This window comes from Aegilops tauschii, chromosome 4 (genome assembly GCF_002575655.3).
Source record: "Aegilops tauschii subsp. strangulata cultivar AL8/78 chromosome 4, Aet v6.0, whole genome shotgun sequence".
NCBI classification, from domain to species: domain Eukaryota; kingdom Viridiplantae; phylum Streptophyta; class Magnoliopsida; order Poales; family Poaceae; genus Aegilops; species Aegilops tauschii.
Window position 1 is genome coordinate 274,425,901 of NC_053038.3, and position 22,200 is coordinate 274,448,100.

The 22,200-nt window shown below is 40.1% G+C and overlaps 1 long non-coding RNA gene across 1 annotated transcript; it reads left to right on the top strand.

The window, feature by feature from the left end:
* Nucleotides 1-11,626: 11,626 nt before the first annotated feature.
* On the top strand, nt 11,627-14,290 carry LOC109757723 (uncharacterized). Its single transcript, XR_012181964.1, has 4 exons — nt 11,627-11,986; nt 12,141-12,886; nt 13,335-13,562; nt 13,956-14,290. It is a non-coding gene; the product is annotated as an uncharacterized lncRNA (long non-coding RNA).
* Nucleotides 14,291-22,200: the final 7,910 nt, after the last annotated feature.

A 22,200-nucleotide genomic window follows, 5' to 3' on the forward strand; every position in this document is an offset into this window, starting at 1 on the left:
TATTATATGCTAGCTGATTATGGATCTTCTTTATTCCTGACATATCGGTTGATACTTCAGCTTTATTATCATCTATAGTTTCAACTATTTCGGGACATCTCATAAAATATTTATCATGGATGATGTTCTTAGTGCAACCAGTATCTAATAGTGCCAGTATTTTATATGAAATATTTGGCTTCAGAACAATCCTAACTGGGATTCTTATCCCTAGCACTTCTTTGAATGGTAATCGAACAATATATTTGTTTCCAAAACTAGTAATTGCATCTTTCAATTGTATTAATTTGTCTCCTTTTTTATCCCTTACTGTTACCATTTGCTCTTTCATTTCCGTGTTTTTTGCAACATTATTATTTTGCTCTTTACTATTTTCTAACTCATCTTTAAGTTTTTCTAGCTCTGCTTCTAGCTTATTTATTCTATTCTCTAAATTTCTAGCCTTACTGGATAATATTCGCTCTTCTGGTTCCAGTTCTATCTCCAGTGTCCACTTTTGATTATTGGCTCTTAAACATGAGGTAGAGGCTTGTTTTAAGCACAAGCTACATGTGAACCTATTATCTTGGCTTGGATAATATATACAAAAAGCACATTTTATGTTATAATCACCTTTTCCTCTAATCCAATCATGTTCACAATCTACTTGGTTCATCATTTCAATTTTTAAACCGGCTAATTCATCTATTAGGTCTATTTCATCTTCACTTCATTCACATTCTGGAGCCTCATTTTCTACTTCATCTGTTTCTATAATTGAATATATTGACTCATCATCTTTTATTTCATCATCACATACTAATATATTCTCATTAACGCTATCTATAATTAACACTCTCTCTTGCTGTTCATATTTGCTAGAGTATCTTTTCTGGTCTTTATTAGGGCAAGTTCTACTTAGATGATCAGGAGAGTTACATATGAAACACCTGCATGTTTTATCGTAGGTTTTCTTAGGATTATATCTTCTTACATTTCTTTTATGCAAGAATGGGGCTCTATTGTCTGACCTTCTTAAGAAACATCTTTTCTTTGTTATAAAATTATCATCTCTCCTTTGTGGCTTATACTATTTGTTTTTCCTATGCCTTTCTTCTACATATGTTAGTGGTATTTGGACAATGTTATTGCAAAAATTGTAATATGATTTCTTCATAGATCTTTGGGCTTGAATACTAGTACATACCTTTCTAAGTTGTTTGAAAACAAATGCTATGGCTTGGGATATATTTACCACATTTCCTCCTGTTTATTTTTTATACTCCTCAAATATTATGGAACCTAGAGGATCGGGCAATTTATTAAAACATCTTTCTACTACACCTACATTAAAACCTTGGTTAGCAGTAGTAGCATTATACAAATAATGCTGGGAAAAGTCCTTTATACCTTTCCAGCTAGTTAATGTTAATTTTTCTATTTCTGTTAATCTTTCATTTTGCAATGGGGTATGTCCTAATTCTGGATCTTCTGCTATGATCATATTTGAGATAACATTCGCAAAGTTATTTGGGTTACTTCCTGCCCTTTTTAGTTCTTCATATTGACTAGGGTATGACTCTACCCATTGTTTCCATAGAACTTTTACAGATTCTCCTAAATATGTTTCAAGATATGTTAACATATCTTCTACCTTAGTGACTATATTATACTCATTTTGTATATATTTTTGTACTATTAATCCTTTCCATATGCTGATTATATTCAACCAATCTATTGGATCATGAGTTGCTAGGTTTAATATAGCGTCATCATTCTTATAATTTTGAAATTGCACTGGTTTTTCAAAATCTCTTCTTTTAGTACCCATATATCTATATTGTCCAGGGATATACGTAGGTTGATAGTCATCTTTTTCTGGAGGCCATTGTCCAGCTGACCTGGTAGGTCTCTCTCTTTCTCCTTCTCTTTTTACAGACGATTCCCCATATCCCCTTCTTCTTTTACCACTATTTTCTACTTCCATGTCTTCCATTGCATTCTCTAAATTATGCAGTCCCACATCATCTAGTGAGTTATATAATCACTATTTTGTTCTGAATCATCATATCTTTCATCTTCTAACCACATTTCTTTGATTAATTCCTCCTCCTCCTCATACCTTTCTAATAATAACTTATTATTGATATCCCATTGCTCTTCTTCACTAACAACTTCTTGTTTTTGAACAATATTCTTATCTTTATTATTATTATTAATGATATCATTTTTATTAATACTAGCATTTACTTTTCTTTCTGCTGATGCTATAATTTTATCTTCCATGGTTGAACTACTAGTGGCAAACTTTTTATCATTTTTTAGTTTCTTTAACCTTGCAATTTCTCTAATAATAAATAGTTCTCTTTCTCTTATTTTAGGCCAATCATTTGTCATAGAATGACTATATTCCCATTCAATATGCTTTAGTTTCTTTTCCCAATGATTTATTTCATCATCTAAATTAGCCTTTTCCATGCATTCAGATATACCTTTATTCTTATCATCATTAATTTCTGATTCTGACATCAAAGATTCAGAGTCTTCTATTGATGCAGATTTATAGTTCATAAATCGAATACTACTACTTCCTTCACAATTTTGATAGCTTATGTAGTTTTCAGGTTGCCTTAATTCTTTTTTCTCTATTAATTCTCCTATCTTCCATTCTTCTCCCGCTCTTTCTTTAGAGCCAATTTTAAGAGGATTCATAAATTTAATACCTTTTGATTGCATACTATCAATTACGTCATTCACATTCACTCTATATCTGGAGCTACTTCTATTAGTGAGCCTTCCTATAAATTCTATACTTACTAACAAGTTTGTTCCTTTAAAATCTTCGTACCCTTTAGTTTGGAAACCAAAACTCATTTTTTCAATAAATTCTTTTAGAGGCATCATTAGGTCTGGAGCTATATAGGTTATTAATCTATTTTCATTCATGTCTCCTTCCAAAAATCCTAATGCTGCTTTGTCTACTGATTCCCATCTTCTGTCTAATAGCGTTATTAGAACCTTTGCACCTAATTTCTTCCTTGTCATAACTTTGACTCCTATGATATACATACCTTGATGAATATATTTATAACCACAATATTTTAGCTCATTTTCAATATTTTTGCTTACAATTCTTAAATCTACCGGATGTGTTAACACACTTAACTCTACTTCTCTGGATATCCTGTATAGCCCACTTTTACTCTCAAACATAGCGGCTTTATTTTTCTTAGAGTATCTTTCTGATATCTTTCTAGATCTCTTTGTATATCTATAACTTCTTCAATACTATCAATATCATTAGCTTTGCATGATAATCTATGCTTCATGGCTAGAGGTCTTGAATTTGCCTTACTAATTGGAGGTTTTTTTTCTCTTCTAAGGAAGCCTTTAGATATGTCCATTTTTCTTGAATTAATATTTCTAGCAGAGGCAACTATTCCAGATGATGAAAGCACAATTTCTTTGTTGTTTTGAACACTATTTAGTTTATCTAAAATCTGGATTAATAGATGGAGGATGGTGTTATTTTGTCTTATTATTACTTTGGAATCTTCTTTTGGGGAGTCGTGATCGGAGAATCCGATGGGAGGTGACAGATAGTTTGCTACTTCGTTTAATGCTTGAGTATATTCAGTCATATAATTATGAGATAATCAAAGTTTTAACCTCTTGCACCAACTTCTTTATTTCAAGTATATCTTGTCTTGATTCAGTGCGTGGGAGTGGCTCTTTGCCTTTACTTAGGTAATGGCCTATTGATAACACTTCCTCTTTAATATAATCGTTATTCTTGCAAACTGTATTATGTCTTGCTTTTGCTTCCTCTAGCTTATGTAAAGCTAGATCAATTTTATTATTCAACCTTGAATACTTATCTGCAAGTTTTTGGTATTCCTTAAATAGACTTTCAAATTTCTGGTCTAGATTATTTTGTCTTTTTCCTCAAGACATGTAAAAGTTATACATCAAATCGACGACTATATTTAACTGGCTATGAGATGTATGCCAGATATGCTCTTCAGAGGGATTTACTCTACACCTTATATTTAGATTTTCCTTAGTATTTATTACTTTACCTGCGCTAACTTCCAAGTTTAAATATTTTAACCTTTCAATGATTAAACGCTGGACCTGATACCAACAATATAATAATTAATTAATTACAATAGCTTAATATGTGATTAGATGAAAGTGATAGACATGTATGCTTTTTATCTTGAATAGTATATACTATTCACTAGGTAGGATACTATTCACAGTAGTGTTTACTATTTAATGTACTATTTGGAATAGCACTTCACTATTCATAGTAATATTTAATTCAATGTGATTACCTTCATGTTCTAACTCGATTTTTTTGATGCAGGATCTATTATGGGCTGGCAAGGCCAACAATTCGACCGACGGTGTGCGCAGTGGTGTAAAATCCTACTTAGTACTCACCATATTTTTCATTATGTTGTATCAGATGTAGCTAGTTACGTTCACTTAGTAGTTTTAATTGCAAATTTACGGGGTAAATTCCTATCGTCTTCCCAGGCAGTTCCACTCGAAGGGAACACTTCTCTACGGCCACAAGGTTCTCATTCAAACGCCACTCTGGGCTACACAAAGAACTACACACGCAGAGGTTTCTCCTATAGGATCCCTAGCATAAGAAATCGTCCCATAAATTCATAAATAAAAATACCAAGTGAAACCAAGAAACTACATCATTGCCACAACATAATTTACATATGGCTTTCCCTTTCGGGAGGCCCTGAAGGGATTACACAAGCTAAAGAAAATTACCTTCTAACTACCTTCTTGAGCCTTACAATGCTCTGGATATTGTGGCTCTTATTGCAGGATGAAGAACTACTAGTACTACTACTACTGAGCAACGAGCTTGCTAGCTGGGTCGCAGCTCTTTGCTCTATCGGTGGATGGTGGTTCTTCTCCGTCTGGTGTCTCTCTTCGCAGCAAACGCCTCCTTTTATAGGCGAGAGAGCAGCTCTCTGGATGGTTTCCGGGAGAATGCACCTCTTTATTTTATCGTGGTAGGATGCATGCATGTCCTTCTAGGGTATGGATAAGAGCGAGAGATAGTGCCCCGACAAACTTCAATCTTCAGGAATCTTTCAAGTCATTGCTTTTTTCACGTGGGCATTGTCTCTCGGTGAATAACTGGATGGCTCTTCTTTTCATCTTCGCTTTTCAGCCATGCAAATCTTCATGCCTTCAGATAGATAGCTTCTCCTTCAGGAATCCTTGTGCCAGTGTATGCGTACATACATGCTGAGGCTGCTTAAACATTCAACATTGCATATTCTCTACACAAGTTTTGGAGCCTCCTCTAGTTCTCTAGTTCTAGTTGGTCATAGTTGATCAATTAGAGCTACACCTAGATCTTGTAATCATCATAATTAGAAGCCCAATGTGGTTCTAATCTCCTCTCTCTAATTCTCTGGCGACGATTAGCTATAGATGGCGAGGCGCTGCCGGATCTTGAAGACCGCACGCTGGCAACTCATAGAAAGGCCGCGCTTTCGGTCTTCCATTCGAGGGACTGTTCACTGGCGGTTCGCGGGATCGTTCATGTACGGTTCGAGGGACTCCAAGTACAACCTACACCGAATCGTCTTCTTCCGTCGCAACTCGGAGTCGGTAACGATCTGATCCAAACTGCTTATCGCATCTTCATAGTGTTCCTGGGTGATCATAGGGCGACTTTTTTGTTTTCTTCAACGTTTCCCAACAGTGGCATCAACTACAAAAAATACACTTCTGTGATGATACATGTTTGTCACAGTAGGTCACGTTTTCTGTAATGCATGTACATCCATGACAATTTTATGACATAATCAAGATAGTCATACATGTGCTATCGTAGAAGTGTTCCATGACATTACCAAAATTATCATCACGGAAGTGTCCACTTCCAAGACAATAAATCGTGCGTCATAGAAGTGTTTGTCAAGGGTGACCAACACGTGGCATCCACCATAACGGGTCGCCGTTACGCTATAGGGTTCCGGTTTGGATCCGATAACCCGTTAATAGCCCGGATCAATGGGGATTTTCCACATGTAAAATTCTCAATGGCCAAAGGAACCACGTGTCGGCTCACCGTTGGGACAGATGTCATCCACTCATTGGACCGAAGGCACCTATGATACGTCGACACGTGGCACGGCCCCAATAGAGGCCCATTCTAGTGAAAAGGCTGGCCCGTTTGACTTGGTCAAAAGGTAGCGGGCCGACCCACGGAAAGCCTGTTAATGGCCTATTTGCATATAGCCCATTTACAGCCCGCTAACTCACGGCCCGTCACGGCCTACAGGAATTTGGCCCAGTAGCGTCATCTGGGCCACCCAATATGATTCCAGCCCGTTGTAACTTCTGGCCCATGTATGGCCCATGACGTCTTTCGGCCCATAGGAGGCCCTTTGTAACTCTGGGCCCATTAAAGGTCCGAGATGAAATTGGCCCATAATGAACTTTATACCCATTAATGGTCCGAGATGAAATAGCCAGTGTTAACTTTGGGCCTTCTAAGAGCCCATTTAATCTTGGGCTCATTTCTAGAATTCGGTTAGTTACGGTTCGTTACTGACCTGTTCCGCTTGTGGGCCAAATTCAGCCAATGGTTACAGTCGGCCCCTTAACCTGTTGGGCTGTTTTCATAGTGTCATCAAATACGACATATTAACGACCCGTTATGGTCGGGCCATAAACAGACGATTTCCACTCTAGCCCATTTACGACCCATTTTGCAGACCGTTATTGGTCCACGAATAGTACAACCCATGTTTGGCGAAATGATTTTACGGCCCATAGAAGGCCCATTGATTAGATGACTCGTGGAAGGCCCATGGATCCTACGGCCCGTAGAAGGCCCATGGATCATATGGCCTATAGAAGGCCCATGGATCCTACGGTCTGTAGAAGGCCCATGGATCCTACGGCCCGTAGGAGGCCCATGGTCACTACAGCAGGTAGCAAGACCATGGTTACAACAGTCCGTGTGTTGCCATGGTTATTGTGGCCTAGTTATAAAAAATAGGTTATTGTGGCCACTAGAAAAACGCGGAAAAAGAACTGCAGTGACTACAAGAAAATAACTAAACAAGACAATAAGGAAATAAATAAGAAAGCAACTAACGCTAGGCTATTACGGCTATTACACATATTACATCCACTGGGCATCAAAGTTCGCCACCAGTGCAAATATAGGGAACAAAGCAGCATATTACATACACTGGCCGTCTAAATTGGCCACCAGTACAAATAAATGCGGCAGCAAAACAAGTCCATAACTAAAACAACTTCAGAAGAGTTCAAGAAACGTTATCCTGGGTATCCACCATGCTGGCAATAAGCTTAGCAAGCTTATTAGCTTTGTCCTATTTGGCGCTAAAATCCTCCAACGCTTGCTATTGCACCAGAAAGTATGCATCTGAATGCTCCAGGGACTTCCGCAGTCCTTCCGCTTCTTGTCGCAGCATAGCTGATCGATGTCTTTCAGCTTGTAGTTGAGAATCAAGAAACCGAACTGATTCAGACAATGAGTTTGAATAGCTTGTGCCAGCGGTAGTGGCTAGTAACTCGAACACTAAACGAAGACAGGACTTTGGGGTTGTCTCACTGTCTTCAAGATAGTTTTCCTTAGTTGTTTTATCAGCTTTGTTGGAGAGCAACAAGGATGTCTCACTATCCTGAACCTTATCTGCATTACTTCCTTTACCATTGCTTAATAAGGCACTCTTCCCCAATATTCCGTCAGCACTCTAAAAGAAGAAACAAGCAGACACATAACAGGTTTAGCATGTACTAGTATATGAAACTCATTTCGGTGAACCCGTTCATTAGTAAGGTGGACATGATTAAACTACCAAGTCTTCTATTGCCAAGTAGTACATTATAAAAGCATCATACAAACATATATCTATGTCCTATGGTCACTGCATTGTCTTACCAAATCAAAATAGAGACACGGTTCAAATCATATCAGTTCAAGATAAAGCAGCACTGAAAGAATACAAAGCGTTGGAAACTACACGGCACAACAAGATTTCAGATGGGCACCACGGGTCTACATGTACAACAACACTATTGGCTCTGTTGTGATGCTAGTAGTGTGCATGATATGAGAAGTCAACTGTATACACAATTGAAATTGAAATCAACAGAGTTATTTATAAGAGCAAACCTGTTAAAGAAACATGCGTAAACATACCTATTGTGCCATTGGAGTTTCGATTGAATCCTTCAATTTAAAAATAAGTTTGTATGAGTAAATACAGTGATACAAGAGCAAAGCAGTATGCACGATAGCAATGGAATCTTAAATGAGAACAACTGTTCTTCAGGTTTAAGCACTTGTTCTACATGAACAGAGTACAGTAAGATGCAAGCATATAGTACTTAAAAATAAAAAATGAGCTTATAGACCTTACCACATTCTTTGTTCAGGACCAGTACAGAACAAGGCGTTCCCAGTCATCGTCTAGTAAATGTGTTCAGGAGAACGTAAGGGAATTTGATGAGTTTCTTTGCCAGTGAAGTACATTTTCTTCAGGTAATTCCGATACTGCCACCAAGCATTCTTGAAGATAGCAGAGGTATTAGCACAGGTTACCTCATCCTGAGTTTTCAAATCGGTCCTTTTCTATAGAGAAAAATGGGAAAATTTGTTGTATTATAACCATCATGAAGGTAGAATGTATGGGACAAAGCAAAGTCATTGCCATGAATAACATTACTTAAACATAACTCCTGGGAAAACACCTGCAACTGGCATTTTCCTTCATCATCAGTATAATATTTCCATGATGGGAAGATACACACATAGGATTTAACAACATCAAATGCGATAGATGCTAAACTACGAATGGCTGGTTGTGCTTCCTCCACAGGAATAGGTGTACTAACTGGTGGAGTTGGGGTTCGCTGTGGTAGTACTGGCTCTTTGGGCACTGGAGCTGCCTAACAAACTGCTCTTGTTTGGGAGCTCTGTGGTGGAGATGGTGCTGTATCAACAGGAACTGGGTTACTATCTGCTGGGGTTGGAGTTAGATTGGGTGAAGCTGGTTCTCTGTCCATCGCAGTAGGGGTAATGTGCGAGAGTATGGGTTATGTGTGGTAGGGCTGGTTCTCGTGCATGTACAACCGGGGTGCTATCTCCACCAAAAGGTAGCACTATTTTATTTGAAGATCGTGTTTTTACTCCGCTAGATACTGCCATCACCCGCTCCAATTCAAATGGCTGATAAATAGGAAACATAGTTGAATGTACAGACATTGTATGAGAGACAGATGCAATAGATAGTGTGGAAAAAAGAGGGCATGAAATAGTTGACATGTATATTGTTTAACTAAAAGGGATATCATGACATAATTTCACATATATGATGTCTATCTAAACTGGATAGCATAGCATGACATAATTCAAAGATATGATGACTAACTAAACAGTATGGCATGAGATAATTATATGATGCCTTTAGTAAACAAGTTCGCATGACATAATTCACATACATGCTATCTAAGTAATCAGGATCACATGATTTAATTCACATATGTGATTTATATGCTAAGCAGAGGGCATTCACATATATGATGTCTGAACTAAGAACATGGTGTTGAATATTGTGTATATGATGTCTAAACTATGCAATGCAAGACACCATATGCATGATATGAGCAGTATAACCATGCCAAGTTGGAGCATACACCTCGGTGGGAGAATAGGACTGGTCATCTGTCTCTGAATCCATCTCCGAGGAGCTATCGGGACCTAGCAAGCGATCTGCTTCGACAAGTAGCAGTGTCTGCTCTGAAGACCTTGTTTTCACTCTAGATTTTTCCATCACCCACTCAAATGGCTGATTCACAAGAAGAGTAGTTTAATGTACAAACATTGTCGACAAATTGAAATGTAATGAAGAAAAGGATGGGCATGATATCATTCAAATATATGATGCCTGGTTAAACAGGATGGCATTGCATATTTCACATATATTATGGCTGGCTGAAAGAGATGAGACTGCATAATTCCCATATATGATACAGAAACTAAACAGGTGGCATTACAAAACCTGTCTAAACTGAGTGGATGACACATATGATGTCGAAAGTAGGCACTGCAAGGAAACATATGCATGATATGACTAACATCAGCATGCTAAGTTAGAGCAAACACCTTGGAGGGTAAATAAGAGTGGTCAGCTACGTCTGAATCCGCCTCAAAACAGATATCTTCCTCTGGATTACAATTTGGAAGGGGGGGAGGGTTTGCCATTGTACCCACCATGGAGCGATGTCTGCATGACATTGTATTGCCACGCAAAACTCTTCTCTTTTTCTCTACATGTTCAGCATGACTGTGTACAATATCTGACATGCATACGAAAAAAATATAGCGAGATTATGTAAGGAGAGCATGCATAAATCTAGAGTGATGGTAACAACCAGTGGATGGATCCAAAAATAATGATAGCAGGCTGATGATAGCTTTAATTTAGTAAAAAAGACAGATGATAATTGCTTTACTATTTGTTTCCCACCCAAGATGAACAACATAGGCATACTCTAGGTGAACCAGATAATAGACAACGATACTATTCATTGCTGCCTCGATATGTGCCCCACAACTAATTTTAAAACTCAAGTTTGAACATTAATTTGGACCTGACTTGGAGTCTAAGAGGTGAACAGGATAATAAAGTAGCAGGTAATATTAAGCAATGCATAATATAAGCAGAAACAAAAGAGTGCGACCTCTCTTGTGGACTCGTGTACTCCTCAAGTTCATCTGCTGAGTCGATGATGGTGATGCCATTGCGGTGGGTGTCGGCGGTAGGGAAGGAGATCTGAGGCAGCGAAAGATGGTCAGGAGTTGTGATGTCTGGTTCGGTGGATGCTTCTGTCGATGGAGCAGCTCAGGTGAAGTGGACGACGTCGCGACAGAAGCAGGACAAACCACACAAAGTTTTCTTCAGCACCTACCTGTAACTGAAGTAATTCTGTAAGGGCTCCTTTGGCTTGCAGGATTCTAAAAACGCAGGGATAGGAAAAACACTGAAATAGGATAGGAATGCACGTGGGAAACAAAGCATTTGTAAACACATGATTTCTGTCAACTTGGGTGTTTGGTTCACAGGAATTGGAAGAGCATAGGAATGCAAAGAAACATGGCCAAATTAAAAGTGAAACTATATGAAAGCGTGCACAGTTAGAATGTTATTCTGGCACTAATGCACCTGGTCTTGTTTTCATGCATAGGATTTTGAAAAGTAGGTCCTGGTGGATGTTTTGCTCCATTCCTTTCAACAAAATGCATGAATAATTGAATAGTAGAGTGCCATAGAAAAAATTTCCTATTGCTATGTTTTTTCCTTCAGTTTTTTCTTTGAACCAAAATAGTCCTAATGGATTGACATGAATGTAGAGTAATTTAGATACATTGAAACTGAGCACCTTTCCAGCCTTCTCAGGCTATTAGCACTTTCAGCCTTTGAATCATTAGTTTTGGGCGTTTTCGGCCGTCGGATTTACTCTTAATCCCGCCTGGAATCATTGTGTTCACTAAAACCGAATGTTTCCTTGCTGGGCTGCTGCTCCAGCGGCTATTTTGGACGCCTGGTGTGAAATTGGGTCTGATGGGCTTCTACGAGTCTCCTTCCGTGCAACCACAACCCACGACCCTCCTTTCGTCTCTCTGACTCTCGCACACGACCTATCCTCGCCAACCCTAGGTGTGCCGCCGCCATGTCTTCATCTCGCAGCCCCTCAACCGCCCCGTGGGAGCGGCGTCTCTGTCTACGCCTACTCGCTGCTATCCTCTTTCTCTGGTATTCCCTAAAGGTGAAGCAGGGAGCATCTTTTTCTTTTCGTCGATGAGCTCCATCCCCACATCAGTGGCGCACTACATCCCTGAAGCATGTGTCCGAGTTTTCAAGCCATATCTGGAGTTCTCGGGCGTGTCGTCGCCAGATCCACCATGTCGAGCAACCAGCCGGAGGTACGTACAGATATCTGACCAGTTTCAATTGGGGACCTCTCGGTTGGGAGGGGCTCAGGGTGTGCGTCACTTCGAGGGTCTGGAATGGCTGTAAAGATAGGTTCCTTCAAGTGCAACTTCTAATTTATTCTACATCTGACTTCTTTTTTTATAGATCCTTTGTACTAGATGTCAACAGAAGGTGGTCAGTATATTAGAGACTTCAAGAAATTTGAATCGAATCTCACAACCTCATATCTCTCTTTGTCTCTCTCAGTTGGTTAACAAGTTGCCCTGGTATTGATGTTTATTAAGTTTCTCCCAATTTTTTTCTTTTGTTTCTCTACATGTTAGGCCAACGAAGGTTTACAAGTAGGTACAAATCTTCATGGTAGGCAAAGAATAAATTTAAGTGGTACTTAGTTAATTAAATACCAAGTCCGGAGGGTTGAAACAGATTCAGAGCACTGAGTTATGGTGGAGCTGATGTGTTCTTTCTATACGTATTCGCTGGGAGATGATCACTTAATCTTTAAAATTTGACGGTGCCCACTGGGAGTTCATGCAGATTTGCTTCCTCATGTGTAGTTATAAGTTATCTGTTCACAAACCTTCAGCTGCTGTAGTTGATGCTTGGTTATTGCAGTACATATGTTAACTCTAAACTGGACAATTGATTCAAGAAAACTACTTTTTGTTTGACTGTATCTTCAGCAAGGGTACTCTTATTGCATGACGCTATACTGAACCACTGGTTTGTTGCTCGAGCTGTACTATAGACTCTTAATTGTGAATTTTTGAAGCAAATTTCAAGTCTGCTACTTATGGGAAATTTAGATAATCGTAGGCTTTTCAGAAGCTTCCGACCCTAGAAAGAAGGCTCTTAAGAAGCTGCACTACATGAATATGCGGATATTACATGTATGCTTTTCTTTCTTTAAATTTTCGATGCTTATGAATCATCCATGTAAGTAGTTAGCATGTATGGAAGATAATCTATGTTCTGATCCGTCGAGAGGTGCCTTTTCACTTCCATTTCATTTCGGCTTCACCTCCAAAATATTTCATTGCTTCTTGCACATCTTGGCTACTTGATTTATGTAACTTTTTGCATTTTCATTTCATATTTTCATGTAAGATGTGTGCTACATTAAGTTCTTTATTTTTTGGCTTCATTACATTGTAATCTCATGTTTTTTGGCCATTAAAATAGTAGCCACCTTTTACAATGGAACTAGACACTCTTTGCTCATTTTACAAATGATTTTACCTGATATAATGTAGTACACATTTTTGCACGAACTATTGTAAGACATACTAGAAGAATATTTAGATACATTAAAACTGAGCACCTTTCCAACCCTCTCAGGCTATTAGCACTTTCAGCCTTTGGATCATCAGTTTTGGGCGTTTTCGGCCGTCAGATTTACTCTTAATCCCGCCTGGAATCATTGTGTTTGCTAAAACCGAGTGTTTCCTTGTTGGGCCGCTGCTCTGGTGACTATTTTGGACGCCTGGTGTGAAATTGGACCTGATGGGCTTCTACGAGTCTCCTTTCGTGCAACCACACCCCACGACGCTCCTTTCGTAAGTCAATGTAAGATGCCATGAGAAACCAAGAGAGGGAATTAAAAACTTGTGATAAACATAAGAAAAAGAGGACGCAGAGCAGTGGTCTTTAAAAGCAATATTGCATAGATATGATGATGTTTACCTACAACCACCGTATTCTGTGTATATGTGAATTTCAATCTCTGCCAACTTACAAGTGGTTCAAGATAAGAATATGAGGGTGTATAAACAGGATAACAGGATAATATGCCATGGTGGACTACACTAGCTTATCCAAGTGCTCTGAGATATTAGCGTATGCCTGTGCTTTGCCTCGTATGAAGTCCATCACAATTGAACATAGTTCAGTTTGTTTTTTTAACTTACAGGCTTACAGCTACTAACTTTATCTTATCCGCTCCATTTTCTGGCAAACTAGGTTGAGAAAGGCATGATGTTGTCCGTTGTGTATTCTAAATGGGTTGCTGTGGTGGATGGAGTAGCACGACATCGATTTCTTTGCTTGCCAAAGAAAAAAAGAATTGCACATTTTCAAAACTTGAGACATGGAGCTTGCGGAAGACTTCTCAATTTGTATTCAACCCATGACACAGTATGAGCATGGCCATTTTAACAATAATTATTTCTCTTAAATATACTCCTTTGTTGGTTTGTAGTTATAATGTGGAGGGTATTTTCCTCTGATGCAACTATACATTGTTAACACATGTATATCATGTGCCAATTGTGATTATTTATCCATTTATTTATTTACTGGTTGCATCCGTGTTTTTCACATCTTTTGTTAACATAGTTTACTACCCATATCAAGTGTCGCTGATTTAGTATGGAGGGAGTACTTTGCAAGAATAAAGTCTATAGTTCTACATTAGTTCTGCCTAAAGTAAGATGGAGTACATTAGTTTGAGATCAACCTAATGTGATTATGGTACTGTTATAACGTGACAACCTTACACTGGTACGCGTCGGTCCTATACAAATGGTTTTTAACCCCTTTTCGTGACGGCATTTGGAACCGTCGCCTAGTGAGTGTGGGCGATAGGGGGGTCCTTCCCACACGACCCAGAAACCGTCGGGGATATGCCCTCCTGGCACACACGCTTGGCAAAATGAGGTCGTGTGCGACCGGCGAGCGCTCAAATACGGAAATACATACAGTAGAGCTAAAAAAATACAATTATACAGCGAAATTGTTTCCGGTCGCAAGTACATCCCACACAGCCAGTCACCGCTAAACGTTTTTGTTCGTATATACATCCCACACAGTCACTCCAAGGAAAATGTTTGCGCACGGTGGCGTAACGCAAACAGTTTTTAACAGAATGTCGTGTGTGATTGTTCATTGATCCAACACTGTTTATTCCTAGAAACTGTGTGCGTTGCCTAAGGTCATCACCCATGGTGTTTTCTCAATAACCGTTTGCAATAGGAAAACCCAATTAGCAAGCTAATTGGCCAATTAGCGGGCTAATTGCCCTATTATTAATAATTCATTTACTAATCTAATTGACATTCATATTAAGCACATAATATATTCCATTTCCATATTAAGGAAGCAAGATTTCATAGGTGAAATACATCAGAGTACAACATGATATAGCTTCAGCACTCAGCTACCCCATTACACAACTGCACCAACAGCAAGTTTCACATGCAACATCTAGAACCTTTCGAAATTAGCATCATAGACGGTATATAGAGAGATGCATCTCATTTGGAAAACTGCTGAAGCGGAAGACGAATATTGAGCCTTCATTCATGTTGAAGGTCTTTGCAACTTTAGGTTAGTGCCTGTGGATGATTGACTGTCCATCCTTCGACCTCTTCAGGAACACTTCAATATTGAACCGTGGGTGTTGGATGAAAACTTTCCTCGCCTTCTGACCCTAGAGGTGGTTTGAGAGGTAATCATTAGTGAAGCCTGAAAACAAGGATGTGGATAAATATCTTCTCTATATTGGAAATGGGGCAAAGGAATAAAAAAAGGCAAGGTATAATAGTTAGTACCATCTTGTAAACCTCAGTGCTTCCCATTATTTCCCCACACATATAAGGTAGTTAGTCACCAGGTTAAGTAAGGGTTCGCATGCTATCAGTAAAATATGTTGATGAAAAATAAGCACGTTGCAGATCCATCAGATTAATTCAAGCCACATGGAAAACCCATTTATCCAAACCAAGCATGATTAAGAACTAGGAAATATAGCACTTGTATATGTTTCTCATGTATTAAGTGCATCCAAATTCGATTTATTCCTCACATGGTATACAATAACAGAATGCAGCCACAACAATTGAACATCGCACTGCAGAATTGAACCAAGCAGTTAACTAAACACCACAACAAATGAACCAAACGTTAACTGAGCACCACATTACAAAATATAACATACTCCTAATAGAAGATCAGACAGTTAACCAAACCAAGCATGCTTAACAACTTGGAAATATTGCACCCTGAAGAATTGAACATCACATTTGCAGAATTGAACCAAGCAGTTAGCTGAACACCACATTGCACGACATATAGAACATATACACTATAGCAGAAGATTGCATGGTAGAAGTAGATAGCACATTTCACTAGAATTTGTTAAGGACAGGCAGTAGCTAGCAAACTGAACATGGGTCCTTATAGTGAGCTAAAAGTAGATAGCACAATTCACTAGAATTTGTTAAGACAAGCTACTCCTCATTATCGGAGATATCGATGACGATTGGCTCCTTGGACATGGAAGAGGGCGAGGCCTTCGCATCGTGGGTGCCCTCGTTGTAGTGGTGAGTTGCCTGAGCCGCTCCGGGCATGAACCTGCTGGCTCTCGAGATGAGGTAAGCACGTGCACGCTGAGAAAACACCTCGTAGTCTTCGTCGAAGGCACCGACGGTGGCCTCGAGAAAACGCCACGAACTGTCGTTTAAAGCAGCCAACCGCGTCGCGGTGTCGGTGCGCGAGGAGTCAACGGTGGCCTCGACGGCGAGGTGCTCCTCCAAGATCTGGGGGTCAGCACGAATGGCAGCCATCGCAACCTCATCCGCGCGTGCGGCCGTGATTTGCTTCTCCGCTGTCAAATGCTCCTTGAGATCCTGGCTATACTGCGTGCACCATGGCTTAGGCCGGCGATTATTTGGTGGAGGGGTTGGTGATTTGGGTGGAAGGTGTCACGCTCGCACCGACGGTCGGGGCATGTGGGATGTGGAAGGAGGAGGAGGATGGGGGGCGGGTGTGGATTACCTGTCTGGATAGGCGAGGCGGAGCAGCATGAAGGAGGGTCGCCTGCGAGGAGGCGGCGCTGCAAGCAAGGAGTGAAGGTTTCAACTTGGAAAGGAAGGCGGAAACAGGGGAAATGTGGCTTTTGGTAAGGGGGAGGGGGCGGGGAGGTAGATATTTTCGTGGAAGCCGAAAATTTGGAATCGCTTCAACGAAAAAACTGGCGCGCAAAGTGTCTCAGACACGGTCCCTTATTCAGTGCGGGCTGTGGACTGTAGCCATCACACCTTCTCGCGTAAGCCGTATGCGTACTATACTCCGACGGTGCTCCAAGATATTTTGTGCTGCATCTCACACGGTTGGTTATAATAAACTATGTGAGATCTACTAGATTTTTCGTCTTGATTTGAATTACATAATGCGGTCACAGCGGCCATGGACGGTGTTTGAATTGCTAGACCTTTTATCTACAGTGAACATGCAACTATATGTGTGCCATAAAAGATTTGGAATTATTTAGGGTTCGTTTGGACATTTTATGCATTAACTGAGTTTTCAATGCATTTATGTGCATAATTCAAATTTGAACTACATGCACATGCTCCAGTGCATATAAATTGGTTGAAAAATCAAATCTTTGTCCTTGGGTGCATGCTTAGGTCCCATGAAAGAAATGGGAATGAATGTCAAACACCCTGCCACGGTCACTCGGCCGCAAACATTGAGATACCTTGTTTTTAAATTCTAGTAAATCCAAAACTCGTCTGAAATTCATGAAACTTGGCATGCTATCATGGAGCAGCATCAACATGCCGTGGTAAATTTTTTGTCCCATTTGGGGCAGGTTTGGGTATATGCTTCTCACAAACCAGAGCTTCTGACAACAAGCATGATGGTTTCGGTAGGGAACGCCCCACCTTTGGGGACGAAACGATATCCATTGTCTCTTATTGCTTTAAAAAAAATTCTCGTGTCAACATAGAACAACAGGAGTGTTGTGTTTTTTTTGTGATTTTTCGGGGTTCGTTTGGACATTTTTATGCATTAATTGAGTTTTCAATGCATTTATGTGCATAATTCAAATTTGAACTACATGCTCATGGTACAGTGCATATAAATTGGTTGAAAATTCAAATATGTGTCCTTGGTTGCATGCTTAGGTCCCATGCAAGAAATGTGAATGAATTTCAAACACCAGGGCACGGTCACTCGGCCGCAAACATTGAGATACCTGGTTTCTAAATTCTAGTAAATCCAAAGCTCGTCTGAAATTCATAAAACTTGGCATGCCATAATGGAGCGGTATCAACATGCTGTGGTAAATTTTTTGTCCCATTTGGGGCAGGTTTGGGGATATGCTTCTCACAAACCAGAGCTTCTCACAACAAGCCGGATGGTTTCGGTAGGGAACATCCCACCTTTGGGGACGAAATGATATCCATTGCCTCTTATTGCTTTCAAATTTTTTCTCGTGTCAACATAGAACAACAGGAGTGTTGTGTCGATCTTTGGAATTTTTGGGGTTTGTTTGGACATTTTTATGCATTAATTGAGTTTTCAATGCATTTATGTGCATAATTCAAATTTGAACTACATGCACATGCTCTAATGCATATAAATTGGTTAAAAAATCAAATCTGTGTCCTTGGGTGCATGCTTAAGTCCCATGTAAGAAATGGGAATGAATGTCAAACACCAGGGCACGGTCACTCGGCCGCAAACATTGAGATACCTGGTTTTTAAATTCTAGTAAATCCAAAACTCGTCCGAAATTCATGTAACTTGGCATGCTATCATGGAGCGGCATCAACATGCCGTGGTATTTTTTTTGTTCCATTTGGGGCAGGTTTGGGGATATGCTTCTCACAAACCAGAGCTTCTCACAACAAGCGTGATGGTTTCGGTAGGGAACATCCCACCTTTGGGGACGAAATGATATCCATTGCCTCTTATTGCTTTCAAATTTTTTCTCGTGTCAACATAGAACAACAGGAGTGTTGTGTCAATTTTTGGGATTTTTCGGGGTCCGTTTGGACATTTTTATGCATTAGTTGAGTTTTCAATGCATTTATGTGCATAATTCAAATTTAAACTACATGCACATGCTGTAATGCATATAAATTGGTTGAAATTCAAATATGTGTCCTTGGTTGCATGCTTAGGTCCCATGCAAGAAATTGGAATGAATTTCAAACACCAGGGCAACATTGATTGCCGGCAAAACGTTGAGATACTTTGTTTTTAAATTCTAGTAAATCCAAAACTCGTCTGAAATTCATGAAACATGGCATGCTTTCATGGAATGGCATCAACATGCCGTGGTAAATTTTTTTGTCCCATTTGGGGCAGGTTTGGGTATATGCTTCTCACAAACCAGAGCTTCTCACAACAAGCATGATGGTTTTGGTAGGGAACGCCCCACCTTTGGGGACGAAACGATATCCATTGCCACTTATTGCTTTCAAAAAATTTCTCGTGTCAACATAGAACAACAGGAGTGTTGTGTCATTTTTTTGATTTTTCGGGGTTCGTTTGGACATTTTTATGCATTAACTGAGTTCTCAATGCATTTATGTGCATAATTCAAATTTGAACTACATGCACATGCTCCAGTGCATATAAATTGAAAATCTAATCTTTGTTCTTGGGTGCATGCTTAGGTCCAATGCAAGAAATGGGAATGAATTTCAAACACCAGGGCACCATTGATTGCCGGCAAAATGTTGAGATACTTTGTTTTTAAATTCTAGTAAATCCAAAACTCGTCTGAAATTCATGAAACTTGGCATGCTATAATGGAATGGAACTCGACATGCTATGGTATTTTTCGTATCCATTCTGAGAGAAGGCGCACTCGAATAATAGCCAACAAAGGCATTTTGAAAAAATAGCTGCCACTTTAATATCTCAAATGTTTGTATAATTCAAACCGTGTGCGTTATGTTAACCATTCACGTGACGCCACGTGTCTTGGTTTTAATGGCTATAGGTTTTAATGGCTCTTGATCGCAAATGTTTTAGATAGAACACCCGTATGCAAAGTGAGAGCAGGATTTGCGCATCTCTTGAACACAAACGGTTCTTTTGGATGACCCGCGTGAACCACTTACAAACAATTTGGTGCGATTTGCATCTGTCATATTGGGTATGTTGCCATTTGTCAAACTAGAAAGATTGACATTTGTTGATCTAGTAACATTGCCATTTGCCAACCTTGTAACACTGCGATTTGTCAAAATATGAAGCTAAAAATCACTAGCAGTATCTAATTTTTGCAACTAAAATTCAGTAATTAAGCATAGATTGAGGCGAGGAGGCGTGTTCAGCTGGGCGTGCAGCGGGTGGCGCAGTACTATTCGATTTGACAGCGGGCGGCGCAGTTCCTGATACGGCTTTAATGCAGATGAGGGAGAGGGTAGCGGTTCCCGAAATGTTGAACGACCAATGATGCATCCTCCTTCAATTAGCATCGTGTGAATGCATGAGGGAAGTAATGGGAGGAGGACCGGGAAAAGAGGTAGCACAATGTGAATGCAACGCAGTTTGCACTCATATAAAGGCGCCCCTCCATTCCAATGCATCTACCACATCGTACGCACCTAAGCATTTGCCTAAGCACCTACACTAATAAGCGCAAAAGTGCTCACTCTAGACCCATGGCGGCAATGCGCGCGAGCGGCCAGCGGCTGTGCCAGATGGTCCACGATGTCGGCCTACGGCATGGCACCGGGGATCGTCTCCACACGGTGTTGGCGACCGGCTAGTGGATGGCCGCCGTCGACGCCAGCTACGACTCTCAGTATGACCAGATGATCGTTTGCACCACCAACAGGTTCACCATCGTCAAGAAGCTCGCGGACGACATCGCCGTACTCCTCCAGCCCGCACACCCGGGGTCCTCATTGCCTGCCACCCTAATCGGCCTCCATGGTCGGAACCTCTTTCAAGCACCGGTGGCCTTGCGACTTCTCGCTGATGCCACAAGGAATGTCCACCTGGAGGTCGCGCTCGCCGCGAGGCGCCTCTCCCTGCAAGAAACCATATACCTACACATCCATTGGTTAGTCCATTATAGAAGATATCAAGTATTTCATTTTTCTTAAGAGGATGATCAGGCAAAGCATTAAGCAATTGGAGAATCCTCCCCCAAGCTTGTGGGAGACTCTCTTCTTCAATTTGCACGAAGTTAAATATTTCCTGTAAGGCATCTTGTTTCTTATGAGTAGGAAAATATTTTTCAGAGAAGTAATAAATCATATCCTGGGGACTACGCACACAACCATGATCAAGAGTATTATACCAAGTCTTAGCATCACCCTTTAATGAGAACGGAAATAATTTGAGAATATAATAATAGCGAATCTTCTCATCATGGGCAAAAAGGGTGGCTATGTCAATCAACTTAGTAAGATGTGCCACAATAGTTTCAATATCATAACCATGGAAAGGATTAGATTCAACCAAAATAATTAACTCTGGGTCGATGGAGAATTCATAATCCTTATCATCAACAAAGATAGGTGAAGTAGCAAACTTAGGATCACATTTCATTCTAGCATTTAAAGATTTCTCGTTCAGTTTGCATAATAATTTCTTAAGATCATACCTATCATTGCAAGCAAGAAAGTCTCTAGTTGTCTCCTCATCCATAACATAACCTTTCGGTACCTTTGGAAATTCATATCTAGGAGAACTAGGTGTAATAGGTGTTTCAAGATTTTTCAGTTTCAAGCTCTTCATCAGTTTCAGCATTCTCAAAAGCTTTAGTTCTAGCAAGTTGTTCATCAACAAATTCACCTAGTGGCACATTATCATCAAGCAAGGTACTAGCATCATCATGAATATCATTCATAGTAGAAGTGGCATCATCAATAACTTGCGACATATCAGGATTAATAGCATGTGGTGGTGTTGCAAGTCTACTTATAACAGAAGGTGAATCAAGTGCAGAGCTAGATGGCAGTTCCTTACATCCCCTCATCTTAGAGGGAAAAATCTTAGTCTTAGCATCCTTCAGATTCTTCATAGTGATAATTTGATAATAATCCCAAGTGACTCAACAAATATAGCTATGCTTCCCGGCAATGGCGCTACACTGGTACGCGTCGGTGCTATACAAATGGTTTTTAACCGCTTTCCGCGACGGCATTTGGAACCGTCGCCAAGTGAGCGTGGGCGATAGGGGGGTCCTTCCCACACGACCCAGAAATCGTCGGGAATAGGCCCTCCTGGGACACAGGTTGGGGCCGTGTGCGATTGGGCGAGGCATTGAAACCTGATCATTTTCGTAGGTATGTACATCCCACACGGTAATCCAAGAAAAACATTTCCGTAGGTATGTACATCCCACACGGTGAATCCCAGAAAAATGTTCGTTTGTATGTATATCACACACAGTCAATCCAAGGAATACGTTTCCATTCTTATGTACATCCCACACAGTCAATCCAGGGAA